Source organism: Hippopotamus amphibius, chromosome 6, assembly GCF_030028045.1.
Source record: "Hippopotamus amphibius kiboko isolate mHipAmp2 chromosome 6, mHipAmp2.hap2, whole genome shotgun sequence".
NCBI classification, from domain to species: Eukaryota; Metazoa; Chordata; class Mammalia; order Artiodactyla; family Hippopotamidae; genus Hippopotamus; species Hippopotamus amphibius.
Window position 1 is genome coordinate 126,343,611 of NC_080191.1, and position 21,093 is coordinate 126,364,703.

Genomic DNA, 21,093 nt, shown 5'->3' on the forward strand with positions numbered 1-21,093 from the left:
AAAACATAGGCAGAGCACCCTTTGATATAAAGTGCAGCAGTATTTTTTTGGATCTGTCTCTTCTTGCCTGATCTATAAGGGCTTTCATGATACACTGAATCCTTTATTCAACCTGTACATATTGGGAACCTGCTGTGTACAAGGAAATACTAATAGCAAATTTTATGCCTTGGGGTTGAAAATATGCTTGCATGTCCATTTTGTATTCAATCACCATAGAATCACTATAAAATAGGTCGTAGAAGTGTTATCATTCTTTCCTGTATTTTGATTACAACACTTAGGGAGGTTAAATGATTTGCTCTTCCCAGCTGGTAAATAGCAGTGCTTGGACATGGGCCCAAGAGTTCTGACAACACATCCTATGATGATTCTCCTCAGTCAGGTCACCTCACTTTAGAGATATGATATACTTTCTCCTGTCAGTCTACTTGTCTTTTATGGGAGGGTTGAGAGCAGGATACTTAGGAAATTATTTTGGCCATCAAACCTACTCCTTTGTGACATCAGGGAAGTGACTTCAGCTTATTGCCTTCTACCATTTTACCAGAGGAGTTGCTGGGTGCAGAGTTGTGGGGCAAGGAGGTCAGTTCTCCTTCAACACACCCTGAATTTACCTAGAGGTGAAAGTAGGCTGAACTTTTCTAGACACCTCAGGCAAAAGCATGCCCTGAGCCAGAGGAGACAGGCAGGGAGGGCGAGCCAGCAGTGTCCAGCCTGCTCAGTTCTGCTGTTTCTGACAACCTCTTATTTCACAGACTCTAACTTTTTTTCCCCTTATCTAAACTTATAAATCTACAACTATTTTTTATCACCTAGATAAAATGAAGCTTTGACTAACCAAATTTAGTCTCAGTGGCAAAAGAGTCCAGTAAGATGGGTTGTAAGAGGGAAAAGGTAGAAGATAAATAGGAATAAGACATTTCAACTTGGCTATTGATACTCTAAAGAAATAGAATATATAATAACATATTATTGCACAAATAAAAAATCTCTAGTTACAAAATATTTTTCATAAGGACAAAAATCAAGCCAAATTGTACCCTTTATGATCTACCCATAAATTTATGTCAGTGCTCCTAGATTCATTCAGGGTCTGGAATGACACATTTTAATTGCACACAGAAGTCCTAGAACAATCTTTTGTTTCTTTATTTACCTCTGTTATAAAATGTCTTGGCAGACTTAGCCATTAACATTTTCTGCTTTCTCAAGGAAAAAATAATTTAGCCACTTAAAGATATTAGGCTCCTGTGTATTGTTTTCCTCCATTTGGTATCCGTGATTCCCCCTCTGAACACTTGAGTGCTTGCAATCAGGGCACAATGACACTCACTAATAACAACTGAACCACCTCACCAGCCATAATGCTGCACAGCTCCGAGATTCACCAGCGCCGAGCCCCAGCTATGTGGAACGGAGTCCCAGAGCAGAGGTTGGCTCCCCTCCACAGCTACATCTGTTCCTTCTCCCTCTGTTTCTTCTCCCTCTGGAGCATCTGCTATGAAGCATAATCCCTGCTGAGCAAGTGTAGACCCAAACTTGGGCCTCTTTCCCCTGAAATTCTCAGACCTTAAAACTCTACTGCTTGCATTCAAATAGCCTCCAACAGCCATAGCTGGGGTTCAGAAGAAATACTGTTCTTGTTTTCATCAAGGGTGTTTTTCCACTGACAGAAATAGTTAAAAGAAGTTGGTATGACTTTTCTGAAAGAAAAATAGGTATTTTAATTTTTCTGATAGGTGGTAAAGACATCATATCATTTTTTTATATAAAATAAATATCATATGAGTCCAAAGACTGTCCCCATTGAAGGAATTTTGACACTTCATCAATTGTTTTATCTTATAATGCCTTACCTTTATCCTTATGTTCAAACAGATCAGGTTTTATTTTCATTGTATATAAATTAAAAATATTTGGCCATCAAGGATCAAGAGCTGGCATGATCCCCTTGAAATAATGAAGATAATCCAATAAGTCACAAATCAGAATTTTTAACCAAATTAAATCATGAAGATAAGATGGAATTTTCTGTGAGAAACAGCAGAATCGTCAGATTTCCAGTGGCTATTTTGATTCTTCGGGGGAAGATCGTATTGCAGCCAGGGTCAGCACTCATGGAGCTGTATTCTGATGGGCTCCCTCCCTGCTGTAATCTCTCTTAGTCCTTTTAAAATCACAACAGTGTAACATAGGAGATGGGGGCAGGGAGGGATTTGGAGGGATCTATCTTTTTGTCTTTAAAAAAGAAATCCATCTTTGTTCTCTTCAGTCAGTACTCCTAATGTGTTATTAGCCCAACAACATTCACCTCTGCTTATAGTCTCCCATTTTTCTCAAACATTATCCAACAAATTTGGTCATCCTGTACATAAACCCTCTGAAAAACAGTGATCATCACTTACATAACCTGTCAGCAACTGATGTAGCAGCAAAGTGTGCAGTAAATATCTGTTTAATAAGTGAGTGATTAAAAGCATGAATTATAGGGCTTTCTATATTCTTAGACTAGACATTTACCTTGGGAATGCCTATGATTTTAATGCCCAAATGTGGTTGATGTATAATTTAAGTCATTTTTTTAAAATGTGAGTTTTCAGTTGTTCTCTCACTGTAGCCTGGACCTTGTAAAGATAGACAGGTATCTACACTGCAGTAAGAATAATCGCTGATTTACCTCTGGTCTTCTGCTCTCCTCGTCTTTGACTAGCCAGGCAGGTGAGCTAAGAGGCTCTATTTCACCGCATGCCAGGCTGAATTAGTCCTGAGCTGTTGTTGGCAGGGTTTGTTTTGTAAAAGGTATTAGTCCAAGGATGAAACAGAAGTAAAGTATTGCAGGGCCTTCCTACTCATTCTCTTTAAGCCCTTTCAAGCTTCCTTTAATTCCAGGCTATTTGTGATACCATCACCATGAGCACACCTGCTAGAAACAACCCCCTGAAGCCAGAAAAACCAGGTTCCCCACCCCTTTTCCTCTGGGTAGCTACCAAGTATCACTGAGATTTTTCTTCAGCATTACCGACCTGCCTTATGTGTTTGTTTGCCTCCCTCCTTTTTAAAAGAAGAAATTAAGTATATATAAAGCTTAGTGTTTATGTTAACTTCATCATTACCTCTCATATGAGTTGGAGGATCAGTTAACTAACATATAAAGGGACCAGGAACATCTTTGGGGAGAAGATATAATATTATTTAACGGTATGTATTTCCTGTTGCCTTTGTCATACCTATATCTGGCGCTTGACAAGCAGCTCCACCAGAGCCTGGAGGAGCTCTCACTCTGCAAGCAGAAATTCAGCTGAAATTACCATCTACATAGTCAAAACAGCCTTTGGGAAGCAGAGGTGCTCTTTCTGTGTGCAGCCTCCTGTGTGTGACAGGTTGGTATGGCCAGCCAGCTGTGGTTACCTATGGGCATTAGTAAGGCAAGGCCACATACTGGGGAGGAGACCCAAGCTCCCGCACCCTCCCCCCCCCCGCCCCCGCACAGATGGATACAGCTTGGATCTGAGACACAGAGGGTTTGAGGCATGTGGAGTGGGGCGGCATCAAGGAAAATAATGGTCCCTCACAGATAACCCAGCCCTCTTCAGGCAGCTCAAGCCAGCAACGCATTTTATATCTGTATCTTTCTTTTTTACAACGCATTGGTGAGATCTCTCTCTTTCTCTTTCTCTCTCTCTCTCTCTCTCTCTCACACACACATACACACACACACACACACACACACACACACACACACACACACACACACACACACACACGCTGCCAAATGAGAGAAGTCGCTATGCAAAGCTATAGAGCAGTGACTCGTTTTTCTCTGAAATAGGGAAGCCAAGCTTTAAATCACTGCAAAGCTTGCTACTTCCTCTTTTTTTGTTTTCAGTTTAAATTTGTCCCAAATATCCATGGCAGCAAGGGAAGTGTGATTGGAGAGTACAAGTCAGGCTCTCTCTTTTAAATCATGGCCCTACAGAAACCTCTATTTGTGTGTTCTGAAAATGGTAAGAGATACGTATTGTATATTCGAATAATACAGCAGTAAAACCAAGATTCAAGGGTTGTTAATCTCAAACATATTATGGGATTGCAGAGCAACTAAGGTACTGAGTGCCTCCATTTTAATTACCAGGGTTGGCAGAGGAATCCAATTATGTTGCTGTGTCCCCAACATAACCCTTTCTGTCTTTGTTTGCTGCTTGTCTATTCTGAGCGGGTTTTGATCACCTTTGTTTATTTGTTTGTTTGTTGTTTTCTGTTTTTTTTACTATGCAAACCTTTTGCTATACTTAGATAGATATTTTTGGAGATTTTATTTCTCATTGAAAGAGCTGCTCATCTTCCTCTTGTAAAGCATGAAATTTTTCACGTTAAGAATATTTTGTTTCTTTTATCATTCCCTAGTGGAATTGAGGCATTGAAGTTGACTAGCTTCCCATATGTGCCAGACCATTGTTTGAATGTGATGGTTACAGGAATGGGTTGCACAAATTATTCTAACTCTGAGCTTCTGACATCACTGGAAATTTCAGGCTAATAGCAAAATTTCCTTCCATATGAATTCTTAGTACAATGCAAAGGAAAAGATCCTTAGATTTTCTGCTTCTAAACATATTTTCACACCCTAGTATCCATAAGATCCCAGGACTGAGTGAAAATAAAATTTTCAGTTCAAGTGATCAATCTCATTGATAGTTGGGGTGAAATATCTGTATAGATAACACACAGCACTTTAATAATAAACATCAGATTAGTCATCAAGTTCTTTGCATTCTACCCTCTGTGATCCCTGGAATCCACACTTTCATTCTGTTCCGTATTGCCACTACCTACTGTAGCCTCATTGTTTTTCTCTAAATATTTTAATAATTACTTGACTAGTCTCTCCGTTTCCAGTCTGCCCTTGCTTTCTCCCTCACTTTGATTTTTCCCCCCAAACAGAAGCATGACCATCTCATTTTTCTACTCAAAAAATTTACAGGGTTTCAGTCAGCCTGTCATTCATTCTCCTCATCTAACATCCAAAACCTTCTCGGGCGTGGCACTAGTCTAACCTTTCTATCTACATATTTCCTCATATTCAACACATATCAAACTGCATTATTTTTTAAAAGAAGGATCTCTTTGGTAAGTAGTATTTTAATATAAAATTGTCAACTATGTCATTTTGAGGTTTCAGCATTAAATGTTATTGTAGTGCCCCTATAGATGGGATCACCTTCATAAAAATCGTGAAGTGTCTAAATAAACTATTTTAAAATACATGGCCTTAAAGTTTTTTTTTCCTTATAAAACAAGTTGTCAGTTTCCTCCCTCCTCCCTCATTTAATTTATTTTTTAATTGAGTTATACTTTACATCCAATTTAAACTAATTTATTAGTTTTAGCTGTACAATATAGCGATCTGGTATTTTTATACATTATGAAATGATCACCACAATTAGTGCAATTACCATATATCACCATGCAAAGTTGTTACAGTATAATTGACTATATTCCATATGTATACATTACTTCCCTGTGACATTTATTTTATAGCTGGAAATTTGTACCTTTTAATCCCCTTCACAGAGGTCTGTCTTCCCATCCCCCTCCTCTCTGGCAACCGCCTGTTTGTTCTCTGTAAGTCTGTTTCTGTCTTGTTTATTCACTTATTTTGTATTTTAGGTTATACTTAGAAGTGAAATCATATATTTATCTTTCTCTGTCTGACTTATTTCACTTAACATAATTCCCTCTATGTTCATCCATGTCACAAATGGCAAGATTTTATTCTTTCTTATGGCTAAGTAATATTCCATTGTGTATATACACAACATCTTCTTTGTCTGTTCATTTATAGGTGGACACTTAGGTTGCTTCCATATTTTGGCTGTTGTAAATAGTGCTGCGAAGAACACAGGGGCATACACACACACACACACACACACACACACACACACCCCCCTAAACATATATGTGTGTGTGTATATGTGTATATATACATATATACCCCCCTTTTCAAATTAGTTTTTTCATCTTCTTCAGATAAATTCTCAGAAGTGAAATTGCTGAATTATATCGTAGTTCTATTTTTAATTTTTAAAATAAATTCCATACAATTTCCATAGTGGCTGCCCCAATTTACATTCCCACTAAGAGCACACAAAGGTTCCCTCTTCTCCACATCCTTGTCAACACTTGCTATTATTTATCTTTCTGATGATAGCCATTCTGACAGGTGGTATCTCATTGTGGTTTTGATTTTCATTTCCCTAATGATTAGTGATGTTGAGAAACTTTTCATGTGCCTATTGGCCTTCCATATATCTTGTTTGGAGAAATGTCTTTTCAGTTCCTCTGCCCATTTTTTAATCAGATTGTGTGTTTTTTTTATATTGAGTTGTATGAGTTCTTTATATACTTTGAGTATTAACCCTTGATGGGATGTATCACTTGCAAATATCTTCTCCCACTCAGTAGGTTGCCTTTTCTTTTTGTTGATGGTTGATTTGCAAATGCTTGATGTAGTACCGTTTGTTTATTTTTGCTTTTGTTACCCTTGACTGAGGAAACATAGCCAAAAATATATTGCTAAGACTGATGTCAAAGAGGTCACTGCCTATGTTTCCTTTTAGGAGTGTTATGGTTTCAGGTCTTACATTTAAATCTTTAATCCATTTTGTGTTTATTTTTGTGTATGATATAAGAAGATGGTCCAATTTTATTCTTTTGCATGTACTTGTCCAGTTTTCCCAATACCATTTATTGAAGAGACTGTCTTTTCCTCCTTTGTATATTCTTGCTTCCTTTGTTATAGATTAATTGACCATATGCGTGTGGGTTTATTTGTGGGCTCTCTATTCTGTTCCATTGATCTATGTGCCTATTTTGTGCCAGTACCGTACTGTTTTGATTACTGTAGACTGGTACTGTTGTTTCAAGTCTGCAAGCATGATACCTCTGGCTTTCTTCTTCTTTCTCAAGATTGCTCTGGCTATTTGGGAACTTTTGTGGTTCCATACAAATTTTAGGATTATTTGTTCTAGTTCTGTGAAAAATACCATTGATATTTTTTTTTCTTTTTTTTTACCATTGATATTTTGATAGGGATTGTGTTGAATCTGTAGAGTGCTTTGGGTAGTATGTCATTTTAATGATATTGACCCTTCCAGTCCATGAGCACTGTATATTTTTCTATTTATTTGTACTGGTTTCAATTTCTTTCCTCAGTGTCTTTTTCAGAATACAGGTCTTTCTTCACCTCCTTGATTAGATTTATTCCTAGATATTTTTTTCTTTTTGATGCCACTGTGAATGAGATTGTTTTCTTCATTTCTCTTTCTGATAGTTTATTAGTGTATAGCAATGCAACAGATGTCTGTATATTAATTATGTATCTTAAAACTTTACTGAATTTATTTGTTATAATAGTTTTTTGGTAGGGTATTTGGGGTTCTAGATTAGTATCATGTCATTCTGCAAATAATGACAGTTTTACTTCTTCTTTTCTACTTTGGATGCTTTTTATTTCTTTCTCTTGCCTAATAGCTGTGGCCAGGACTTCCAATACAATGTTGAATAAAAATGGCAAGGTTGGACGTCCTTGTCTTGTTTCTGCTATGAGAAGACATGCTTTTAGCTTTTCACCATTGAGTATGATTTTGGCTGTGGGTTTGTCATACATGGCCATTATTATGTTGAGATATATTCCTTCTGTACCTACTTTGTTGAGAGTTTTTGATATAAATAGATATTGAATTTTGTCAAAAGCTTTTTCTGCATCTATTGAGATGATAATATGACTTTCATATTTGATTTTGCTAATGTGGTATATCACATTGATTAATTTACAGATATTAAACTCTCCCTGCATCCCTGAAATGTATCTCAGTTGATCATGGTATATAATTCTTTTAATGTATTATTGAATTCAGTTAATATTTTGTTGAAGATTTTTGTGTCTAAGTTCATCAAGGATAGTGGCCTGTAATTTTCTATTTTGTGGTGTCTTTGTCTTGTTTTGGTATCTGGATAATGCAGACCTCACAAAATGAGTTTGGCAGTGTTCCTTCCTCTTCATTTTTTTCAAATTTGGAATAATAGGTATAAACTCATCTTTAAATGTTTTGTAGAATTCACCTGTAAAGCCATGAAGACCTGGACTTTTGTAGGGTGTAGTTTTTATTACTGATTCAATTTTGTTTCTAATTATTTGTCTTTTCAGACTTCTAAATTTCTTCATGATTTAATCTTGGAAGATTGTATATTCTAGGAATTTATCCATTTTCTAGATTGTCTAATTTGTTGAATATAATTGTCCATGTATTCTCTTATGATCCTTTGTATTTCTTTCCTGTCACTTGTAACTTTTCCTCTTTCATTTCTGGTTTTGTTTACTTGGGCCCTCTTTCTTTTTTTCTTAGTAAGTCTGGCTAAAATTTTGTTGATTTTATCTTTCAAAGGACCAACTCTTGGTTTCTTTGATCTTTTCTATTATTTTTTTGGTCTCCAGTTTATTTCTACTTTGACCTTTATTATTTCCTTTCTCTAGGCTTTACCTGTTCTTTTTTTTCTAGTTTCTTTAAATGTAAATTCAGATTTTTATTTGAGCTTTTTCATTTTTATTGGTGTAGGCTTATATCACTATAAACTTTCCTCTTAGAACTGCTTTGCTGTGTCCCCTAGATTTTGGAACATTGTGTTACTTTCATTTGTCTTAAGGTATATTTTGATTTCTTTCCTAACCAATTGATTGTTTAGTACTATGTTGCTTATTCTCCACATGTTTATGTTTTTTCCAGTTTCTTCCTATACTTAATTTTTAATTTCATATTATTATACTCAGAAGAGATGCTTGATGTAATTTCAGTCTTCCTAAATTTATTGAGACTTGTTTTGTGGTACAGCATGTGATCTATGCTGGGGAATGTTCTTTGCTCACTTGAAAAGAATACGTATTCTGTTACTTTTAGATGGAATATTCTATATGTATATCTATTAAGTTTATCTGGTCTAGTGTGACATTTAAGGCCAGTGTTTCTTTATTGATTTTCTGTCTGGGTGATCCATCCATTGATGGAATTGGGATATTAAAGTCCCCTACTGTTATTGTATCATTGTCAATTTTTCCCTTTATTTCTGTTAATATTTGCTTTATGTATTTAGGTGCTTCTATGTTGGGTACATAAATGTTTACAAATGTTATATCTTCCTGTTGGATTAATCCCTTTATCATTATATCATACCCTTATTTGCTTTGTTATAATCTTAGTTATAAAGTCTATTGTGTCTGATATTATTATTCTTACCCCATTTTTTTCATTTGCTTGGAATATCTTTATTCATCCCTTCACCTTCAATCTATGTGTGACTTTACATCTAAGATGAGTATCTTGTAGGCAGCATATAGATGGGTCTTGTTTTTTATCCATTCAGCAACACTGCCTTTATTTTTCTATCTCCAACTATATTACCTGCTTACCCTCTCTATACACAGTATTTTTTAAATTTTACTTTCTATTGAAATAGAGTTGATGTACAATATTATATGTCACAGGTGTACACTATAGTGATTACAATTTTTAAAGGTTATACTCCATTTATATTTATGATAAAACATTGGCTATATTCTCTGTGTTGTACACTATATCCTTGTAGCTTATTTTATGCATAATAGTTTGTACCTCTTAATCCCTCCCCCCTGTCTTGCTCCTCCCCCTTCCCTCTCCCCACTGCTTACCACTAGTGTGTTCTCTATATCTTTGAGTCTGATTCTTTTTTGTTATATTCACTAGTTTGTCCTATTTTTTTAAATTCCACATACAAGTGATAGCATACAATTTTTGTCTTTCTTTACCTATTTCACTTAGCATAATGCCCTCCAAACCCATACATGTTGTTGCATATGGCAGAATTTCATTATTTTTATCTCTTTTGATTGGAGCATTTAAACCATTTTCATTTAAAATAATTATCCATGGGTATGTACTTAATACCATTTTGTTAATTTCTTTCCAGTTGGTTTTGTAGTTCTCTATTTCTGTTGTCTTCTCTTGGTTTTTTTTCTTGTAGTTTGATGGATTCATTTAGTGTTATGTTTGGATTTCTTTCTCTTTATTTTTTGTGTATCTATTATAGGTTTTAGTTTCTGGTTACCATGAGGTTCATAGAAGTTGACCTGTGTGTATAGCCATCTATTTTAAGCTGATATTTGCTTAATTTTTAAGGCATTCTAAAAGCATTAGGTTCTTCCTCCCCACCTCCTGCACTTTATGTTTTTGATGTCATATTTTATTTATTTTTCTTTTATGTATCCCTGAACTACTTACTGTAGTTATAGTTGATTGTACTACTTTTGTCTTTCAAACCTTCATATTAGCTTTTCAAGTGGCCAGTCCTCTACCTTTGCTATACATTTCCTATTATCAGTGAACCAATGAGGTATTTTCTTTCATATATTTTCTTAGTTCTAGTTGTGGCCTTTTCTTTTCTTCTTAAAGAAGACCCTCAAATATTTCTTGTAAGTCTGGTTTAGTGGTGATGAACTCCTTTAATTTTTACTTGTCTGGGAAACTCTAATTCTGAATGATAACCTTGTCAGATACAGTATTCTAGATTGTTTTTTTTTTCCTTTTAGCACTATATAGTAGCACTATATATCCTATGCCCTTCTTGCCTGTGATGTTTCTGCTGAAAAAAATCAGCAATAGTCTTATGGAATTTATTTCATATGTGATTAGTTGTTTTTCTCTTGCTGCTTTTAAGATTCTCTCTCTATTTTTAATTATTACCATTTTAATCACAGTATGTTTTGGTGTGGGTCTTTTTGGATTCATCTTATTTGGGACTCTATGTGCTTCCTAGACCTGGATGTCTACTTCCTTCTCCAGGTTAGGGAAGTTTTCAGCCATTATTTCTTCAAAGAATTTTTCTGTCCCTTTATCTCTCTCTCCTCATTCTGAGATCCCTGTGCTTTATGTTTTCCCAGGGGTCTTAAACTCTCCTCATTTTTTTTGTAATTCTTTCTTCTTTCTGCTGTTCTGATTGGGTGATTTTTGCAATTCTATCTTCCAGGTATTTTATCTGGTCTTTTGTATCATCTACTCTATTGTTGATTCCCTCTAGTGTATTCTTTATTTCAGTTATCATATTCTTCATCTCTGATTGGTTCTATCTTGCATTCTCTAACTCTGTTGAACTTCTCACTGAGTTCTTCCAGTCTTCTCCTTAGTTCAGTGAGTATCCTTATACCATTTCTTTGAACTTTTTATCAGACAAATTCTTATCTCCATTTTATTAGGGGTTTTTCCTGGGATTTTATTTTGTTATTTCATTTGGACTATATTCTTCTGTCTCCCAATTTAATTTGACTTTTGGGTTTTGTTTGTATGAGTTAGACAAAACCTCTCCTGGTCCTGAAAGAGTGACCTTGTGTGGGTGTGTCACACACAGGGTAGGTGTGTAGACTGTTGTGCCAGGTGGCATTGGCAGGCTGGTTACAGCTGGTGTGGTTTCAGTCCAGAGGAAATCCTTCGGTAGTGTTGTACCTTGGTGGGTTGGCTGGAGATGAAGTGGGCACAAGCCTGGAGCAGTCCTTGGGCACATTGTGCTCAAGGCTGCCTTGACAGGACAGCAGGAGCTGGAGCAGGTGTGGGCCTGGAGTGTCTTGGGGAAACTCAAAACCGTGGCTCTCCCTGGCACCTCCAACCCCAGAGAGGGCTCTAGCAGTTCCTTGCCCATTTGGCAGGAGCTCTAGTGTTAGTAATTGGATATTGGATTTTCTTCCTGTATAGCCTAGGTGCCCTTTAAACTGCTGTCATTTTGCTGTGTCCCAGGGTGGGTAAGTCTGCACTCAGGCCCCTCAGCAACATCCCTCCCTATTTCAGTTTGCTGCATTGGGGGTGTTGTTCCTGTGGACAATGTATCTCCATCTTTCTTATCCATTTTATGTGGTCCTTCTGTGTGCAGTAGCTGTTCAGTCAGCCCTCCATTCTTCTTTAGGAGGAGCTTCTTTTTATGTAGGTATAGATTCAGGGTATCTATGGGAAGAGGTGTGCTCAGGTTCTTCCTATGCTCTTGAACCCATCCCTGAAATTGCGTTATTGACTCTACCCAAATAGGCAACTTATTTTTTTACCACTACCTTTTTGCTTTTCCTGTGCTCTATTATTAGCTAGGAATTAGGTCTTACTTCCATTTTCTTATATTGAAACCTCATCTTTCAAGACTGAGCACAATGATTACTGTTGTCCCATTAAACTTCAAAGAAGTTTTTTCAGTACCTTTTTGTAGCATAGTGTTTTGTACTTGTTTAGCTTCATTATGTAAAGATTGATAGCATGTAATATACTATATATTCCTTGATCATAAGGGTTATGTTTTACACATCTTTGTGTATCCTAAGTTGCCATAGTACTCTGGTATCCATATAGGTACTCATTCATTCATCCAACAAATATTCATTGCGCTCCTACTCAGTGTCTGGTGTTATTCTAGCTTCTAGGGATGTGGCAATGAACGTAACACGAGAAGCTTTCCATGCTTGTGGAATATATATTCTATTAAAGGAAGACAGATAATAAACAAAGATATTAGTAAATATGTTGACCTGGGAGAAAAGAAAAGCTGTGAGAGAGGCATAAAATTGAGATGGTGGGATGTCATTTTAGGTAGGGTGACCAGGGAAGGTGGCATTTGAGAAAGTAAGAAAGCTGAAGAAAGTATGAGAAAAGGTCATGGCACATCTTGGGAAAGGGTATTGCAGGGTGACAGGACAGCAGGTGCAAAGGCCCTGTGGAAGGTTTGCTGAAAGTGAAAGAGAAATTTGAAGAGTAATAGGAGATCAGGTGAAATTATAGATGGGTGGGATGAACAGTGGTGAGCAATTATATAGTACCTTAGAGTTAGTTGTAAGGATGTTGGTTATAATTTGAATACTGTAGCAGATTATTATCAGAATTGGGCAGGAAAGGAAAATGATGTGAATTACATTTTTTAAAAAGTAAATTTATTTATTTATTTAATTAATTTATTGGCTGCGTTAGGTCTTCATTGCTGCACACGGGCTTTCTCTAGTTGATGCGAGCAGGGGCTACTCTTCATTGTGGTGCAAGGGTTCCTCATTGTAGTGGCTTCTCTTGTTGTGGAGCATGGGCTCTAGGTGTGTGGGCTTCAGTAGTTGCGGCACATGGGCTCAATAGTTGTGGCTCATGGGCTTAGTTGCTCTGTGGCATGTGGAATCTTCCCAGAGTAGGGCTCAAACCCATGTCCTCTGCGTTGGCAGGTGGATTCTTAACCACTGCAGCACCTAGGAAGTCCTGAATTACATTTTAAAGCATCTGCCAGTTTCAGAACTTAGACTGGATAGAATGGGGCCAAGGGAGGAGGCAGGGAGAGCAGTTACAATATTATGGAGACTTGGGTGTGGTATGTTCTGGATATAAATGTATAGGATCCCTATTAAGCCCCCTTTTCTAGCCAACTGCATAAAGGCAGAAAAAGCAGCTAGATATATACTCAATAACCTTGGAAAAGAGTGAGAGGGCTCTGCCTCTAATCTTTGCATATTATTGTAATGCCCTGAAAGGCAAAGCTAACTGGCCATTATACCGTGTGACCTAATCAAAATGAGACAGAGGAGGAGAAGAAGAAAAAGAAGAAGATCCGCTCCAGCTCTTGTTGCACTGACCCATGAGTGCCACTTACACAAGACTGGACATAGTTGATAGTAGAGAGTATGTCATGGCACACAGTTACAGCTTCTTTGATAAATTGATTTCCACAGATCTTTTTCCCTCCATGCATATGCTTTCTAAAAGAAAAAGTAAATTATTTTGCTTCTGTTCTTAAAATTCACCTGTTCTGTTTAGTCTTTGGGTATAGAAATTCTCTTTCCTTGGCTGCTCATCAATTCTGTCATAAGTTAATCAATAAAAATACAAAATTTAATAAGCACCTACAGGATGTTGCTCTATGCATCTAAGGCAAAGTCCTATAGGAGGTTACAGTACAGTTGAGAAGACAAATTATTACATGTTTTTAAATAGCATAATGGCTCAATTAAATAAGGGCAGTGACTGAAAGAAAAAACAAAGAATTAAGCAATATATAATTAAATAATTATATCTCATAAACAACAACAAAAAATACTAGCAGTTCTGAACAAGGGTCATCTATTCTGTGTTGAAGTATTTGAGAAGATTTTATTGAAGAAAGGGTTGATATATGATAGAATTAAAAAGAAAAGAGGGAGAATTCCAGACACAAAGAATGCATAAATAGATTCTTGCAGGAGTATTTGGACAATAGACTATTTAGGATAAATCAAATAATTTGGGATAGAATAAAAATAAGACTGTAAATAGCTTAAGCTCTAATAATAAGAGGCTGAAATAATGATGTGAATAAAGCTGGACTTTAGCCACTGGACGTTTAATAGCTGCTAAATGATTTTCAGGGCGTATAAGAGGGAAGGAAAATTTTGAAATTTAAAAAACTTCATTTTATAAAGATCAACCAGGAAACTATGTACAAAACTGATTAGAAAGAGCAAGTATTCTGAAATCATTGACAATTTTGAAACATCACTAAAATTCCATCTGTATCTGTCTCCTATCTTATAAAATATTCCTGTACTTGTTCTCAAACTTTTACACTGATATTTCATTGCAACAAGTATACCTCAGACCTTTACGTTAGTATATCCATTGCTGGCACTAGGTCACACATCCAGTATTTAAACTGGGCTAAATTGTTGTTTGTCATTTCAAAGCAAGTAAAGAAAAGCTAGCACAACCACATTTAGTATGAGGCTTTTCCTCTTATAATCTTGAGTAAATCCACATTGCTTATGATGTTGAGTACTAATCTAAATTCCAAAATCCAAAGAAAGGTGCTACACACATCGTGGTGGGACTAATTAAAAGAAAGCCAAACTAGTCCAGCAACCATTTCCACCTGCAAGCTATTAGATTAAGGCCAGGGGTGTATTGGTAAGAATAGGATTTCTTGTAATGAAGCAATTTGTAGGAGTAAAAAAGCTGCCAGGATTTCCCTCCCCCCCTTGCAGTGTCCTCTAAGGCAAGTTAGGAATTTATTTATTTATTTTTAAATTTTTAATTAATTAATTTATTTGGCTGCATTGGGTCTTTAATGCTGTGCACGAGTTTTCTCTAGTTGTGAGGAGCGGAGGCTACTTTTCATTGCAGTGCACAGGCTTCTCATTGCAGTGCACGGGCTTCTCACTGCGGTGGCTTCTCTTGTGGAGCACAGGCTCTAGGCACGCAGGCTTCAGTAGTTGTGGCACGTGGGCTCAGTAGCTGTGGCTTGCGGGCTCTAGAGCCCAGGCTCAGTAGTTGCGGTGCATGGGCTTAGTTGCTCTGCGGCACGTGGGATCTTCCCGGCACGTGGGATCTTCCCAGCCCAGGGATTGAACCCTTGTCCCTGGCATTGGCAGGCCGATTCTTAACCACTGCACCACCAGGGAAGTCCCCAAGTTAGAATTTTTAAAATCTTTGGAGAGTTTAGGAGATGTTGGGGTCAAGAAGGAAGAATTGACTTCTTACTCCCTGGCTGCGAGTTGCTGAGCTCAGAAACCCACATATGGGATCCATGCCACTCCCAGGGTGGAGAGTGTTGTGATGTCTTAGGAGTTTAGCCTGTTGCCCCCTAGAGTTTCAGTAGCAAAGAAACTGCAGCCTGGCTATTACACTGAAAGTTCTGGAACTGGGAGGAAGCCTGGAGCACACCTATGCTTGTGAGGTTAAGAGAAGTCACAGTAGAAGCAAATTGCTGAAATTCTACATTTGATAAGCTAGGGGATTTAACTTTCCTTTGAGTCAAGTGAATACTGTGGAAGATAGCTAGGCTGCAGTCATCTTGAAAGTACTGTCTCCCACCCCAATAAGAAAAGGCTACTAGCCATTGTGAAGACCTAGTGTGGTGTACTGCTGGAGACACTAGCAAAGAGCAAAATCAAAAGGTCAGCTCAGGCTGGCCACATACTTACCAGAGACTGTATTAGTGGAAACCACCACAGGGTGGGAAGAGAGGGGTGGTTCATAAGCAATCCAATCATATATTTTGTAAAAGTTCAAGTTCTGATGTCTGCCATAACAGAGAGCAATGACAAACCAGTACTAGCCAAGAAAGAATTCCCAATTATTCCACTTAGTAAAAAAACCTTTTCTCTTTTCTCCTCTAAAGCTTCTTCATTATGCTTTAGTTCTTGGGAGAACCAAGAGGATGAGGAGGAAGAGAGGAAATGCAAGGTGCAGGCAGGGGTGGATTTACCTTGATGCTGATGAAGCTCAAACTTCAGAGCCTCTCACTGGCACAAGCCTCCTTAGGAGGCCATGGACCAAAATTGTACTCATTATTTGTACTATTTTTTCATAAAGAGGGTTCCTCTCCCCAAATTTTAGATGCTTTAGGCTCTACAAAACCTGGATAGGAAAAAGTAAATAAAAAGATAGATAATGCATGTCATTTTATTTGTTGCTGCTTGTCTGGCCATTGGTTAGACTAGGTTGCAGTGGTGTTTAAATGGAAAGAGAAATTAATATTTTGATATAGAATGGGCTGTACTTATTAATATCTATAATTAAGACACTTCTAATACCTGAAATTTACTGGAAAACTGTGTGATATGCTTGAATTGTGGTCAAGAAACAAGAGACAGGAAATCTGAGAGAAGGTTGGAAGGCTGTGAGTGGAGGGAAAGATAAGCTGCGTCCTATTGCACCCTAAAGGTTTATCTCATTAAATATTTGTGTTTAGTTAGGAAAGAAAATACTGATGCCAGTTTTATGGTGAGACTTGAATGTGGTTTGGAAGGAAGCCAACTTAACTCCTCTCTTTCCATTCCCATGTTTCATATTTAGATTGAATTTTAATCCTTAGAGCCAAAATTTGAGAGAGGTGTGTGGGAAAATGGCTTGACTACTATACACACCCATACATGCACTCACACTAATGGATGCATGCACACAAACACACATAAATATTTATAACCAATATTTGTCTAGTAAATCTGCAGTAAATTTATGGGAAAATCAATCTAAAATATCCAGCCATGCCCAAGGAAGTCATTAAAAAGGTGAGAATTTTATATTTTTACCTCCTATTTAACATAGTATAAATGAAAATGTGTACCTAAATAAATGACATATTCTGTTACCTCAAAAATACTCATTTTGCCTATGAAACTGTCCTACTTCTGTGTAAAAATAGGTATTGTTGATGTGTTTATCATGTGACAGTATATAGCTTGATTTAGTTTATGGTCAATGAAAAGACAAGTTCTCTAAGGAAGGGAAAATAAAACAACAGATTGTGATACTACTTGTAGTAAAATTTAATATTTAATATGCAAAAAAAAGTCTGAGCTGAAATTAAATCAGATAGTGCAACTTCAGATCTACAGTGTGTAGAGTATTTTTTTAAAAAAACTTTTATCAAGATACAGGTAACATACAATAAACTGCATATATTTAGAGAGTACTATTTGGTATCCCAATCTCCCGATTCATTCCCCCCCCAATCCTCCCCACTTTCCCCACTTGGTGTCCATATATTTGTTCTCTACATCTGTGTCTCTATTTCTGCCTTGCAAACTGGTTGATTTGTACCATTTCTCTATATTGTGCATATATGTGTTAATATATGATATTGGTTTTTCTCTTTCTGACTCACTTCACTCTGTATGACAGTCTCTCGGTCCATCCATGTCTCTGCAAATGTCCCAGTTTCATTGCTTTTTACAGCTGAGTAATAGTCCATTGTATGTATGTACCACATCTTTTTTATCCATTCAGCTGTTGGTGGACACTTAGGTTGCTTCCATGTCCTGGCTATTGTAAATAGTGCTGCAATGAACAATGGAGTGCATGTGTCTTTTTGAATTATGGTGTTCTCTGGGTATACGCCCAGAAGTAGAATTGCTGGGTCATATGGTAGTTCTGTTTTTAGTTTTGCAAGGAATCTCCATACTGTTCTCCATAGTGGCTGTATCAATTTACATGCCCACCAATAGTGCAAGAGGGTTCCCTTTTCTCCATGCCCTCTCCAGCATTTACTGTTTGTAGATTTTCTGATGTTGCCCATTCTAACCTGTGTGAGGTGATACCTCATTGTAGTTTTGATTTGCATTTGTCTAAGAATTAGTGATGTGGAGCAGCTTTTCATGTTCTTCTTGGCCATTCATATGTCTTCTTTGGAGAAATGCCTATTAGGGTCTTCTGCCCATGTTTTGATTGGGTCGTTTGGTTTTTTGATATTGAGCTGGATGAACTGTTTATATATTTTGGAGATTAATCCTTTGTTGATTCATTTGCAAATATTTTCTCCCATTCTGAGGGTTGTCTTTTCGTCTTGCTTATAGTTTCCTTTGCTGTGCAGAAGTTTTGAAGTTTCATTAGGTCCCACTAATTTATTTTTGTTTTTATTTCTATTACTCTAGGGGGTGGATCAAAAAAGATCTTGCTGTTATTTACGTCGAAGAGTGTTCTTCCTATGTTTTCCTCTAGGAGTTTTATACTGACTGGCCTTACATTTAGGTCTTCAATCCATTTTGAGTTTATTTTTGTGTATAGTGTTAAGGAATGTTCTAATTTCATTCTTTTACATGTAGCTGTCCAGTTTTTCCAGCACCACTTATTGAAGAGGCTGCCTCTTCTCCATTGTATATCCTTGGCTCCTTTGTCATAGATTAGTTGACCATAATTTATCTCTGGGCTTTCCCTCCTGTTCCATTGATCTATATTTCTGTTTTTGTGCCAGTACTATACTGTCTTGATCACTGTAGCCTTGTAGTATAGCCTGAAGTCAGGAAGCCTGATTCCATGAACTTCGTCTTTCCTTCTCAAGATTGCTTTGGCAATTCGGGGTCTTTTGTGTTCCCATACAAATCACAAAATTTCTTGTTCTAGTTCTGTGAAAAATACCGTTGGTAATTTGATCGGGATTGCATTGAATCTGTAAATTGCTTTGGGTGGAATAGTCATTTTCACGTTGATTCTTCCAATCCAAGAACATGGTATGTCCCTCCTTCTGTTTGTGTTGTCTTTGATTTCTTTCATTAGTGTCTTATAGTTTTCTGAGTACAGGTCTTTTACCTTCTTGGTTAGGTTTATTCCTAGGTATTGTATTCTTTTGGTTGCAATGGTGAATGGGATTCTTTCCTTAATTTCTCTTTCTGAACTTTCATTGTTAGTGTATAGAAATGCAACAGATTTCTGTGCGTTGATTTTGTATCCTGCAACTTTACCAAATTCATTGATTAGCTCGAGTAGTTTTCTGGTGGCATCTTTAGGATTTTCTATGTATAGTATCATGTCATCTGTGAACAGTGACAGTTTTACTTCTTCTTTTCCAATTTGGATTCCTTTTATTTCTTTTTCTTCTCTGATTGCTGTGGCAAGGACTTCCAAAGCTATGTTGAATAGTAGTGGCGAGAGTGGACATCCTTGTCTTGTTCCTGATCTTAGAGGGAATGCTTGCAGTTTTTCACCATTGAGAATGATGTTTGCTGTGGGTTTGTCATCTATGGACTTTATTATGTTGAGGTAGGTTCCCTCCATGCCCACCTTCTGGAGAGTTTTTATCATAAATGGGTGTTGAATTTTGTCAAAAGCTTTTTCTGCATCTATTGAGATGATCATGTGTTTTTTATCCTTCAATTTGTTAATATGGTATATTACATTGATTGATTTGTGTATATCGAAGAATCCTTGCATCACAGGGATAAACCCCACTTGATCATGGTGTATGATCCTTTTAATGTGCTGTTGGATTCTGTTGACCAGTATTCGGTTGAGGATTTTTGCTTCTAAATTCATCAGTCATATTGGTCTGCAATTTTCTTTTTTTGTAGTATCTTTGTCTGGTTTTGGTATCAGGGTGATGGTGGCCTTGTAGAGTGAGTTTGGGAGTGTTCCTTCCTCTGCAATGTTTTGGAAAAGCTTGAGAAGTTTCGGTTTTAGCTCTTCTCTAAATGTTGGTTAAAATTCACCTGTGAATCCATCTGGTCCTGGACTTTTCTTTGTTGGGGGATTTTTAATCACAGTTTCAATTTCATTACTTATGATTGGTCTGTTCATATTTTCTATGTCTTCCTGATTCAGTCTTGGAAGGTTATACCTTTCTAAGACTCTGTCCATTTCATCCAGGTTGTCCATTTTATTGGCATATAGTTGCTTGTAGTAGTCTCTCATGGTGCTTGCTTTACCTGCCACGTCCATTGTAACTTCTCCAGTTTCATTTCTAATTTTATTGATTTGAGTCCTCTCCTCTTTCTTGATGAGTCTTGCTAGAGGTTTATCAATTTTATTTATCTTCTCAGAGAACCAGCTTCTAGTTTTATTGATTTTTGCTATTGTTTTCTTTGTTTCTATTTCATTTATTTCTGCTCTGATTTTTATGATTTCTCTCCATCTACTAACTTTGGGTGTTGTTTGCTCTTCTTTCTCTAGTTTCTTTAGGTGTAAGGTTAGATTGTTTATTTGGGATTTCCCTTATTTCTTGAGGCAGGGTTGCATTGCTATAAACTTCCCTCTTAGAACTGCCTTTGCTGCATCCCATAGGTTTTAGATCATTGTATTTTCATTGTCATTTGTCTCTAGGTATTTTTTGATTTCCTCTTTGATTTCTTCAGTGATCTCTTGGTTATTTAGTAGTGTATTGTTTAGCCTCCATGTGTTTGTGTTTTTTACAGTTTTTTTTTCCAGTAATTGGTTTGTAATCTCATAGCGTTGTGGTCAGAAAAGGTGCTTGATACGATTTCAATTTTCTTGAATTTACCAAGGCTTGATTTATAACCCAAAATGTGATCTATCCTGGAGAATGTTCCATGTGCACGTGAGAAGAACATATAATCTGCTGTTTTTGGATGTAATGTCCTATAGATATCTATTAAATCAAGCTGATTTATTGTATCATTTAAAGCTTGTGTTTCCTTATTAATTTTCTGTGTGGATGATCTGTCCATTGGTGTAAGTGGGGTGTTAAAGTCCCCCACTACGATTGTGTTACTGTCAATTTCCTCTTTCATAGTTGTTAGCATTTGCCTTATGTACTGAGGTGCTCCTATATTGGGTGCATATATATTTATAA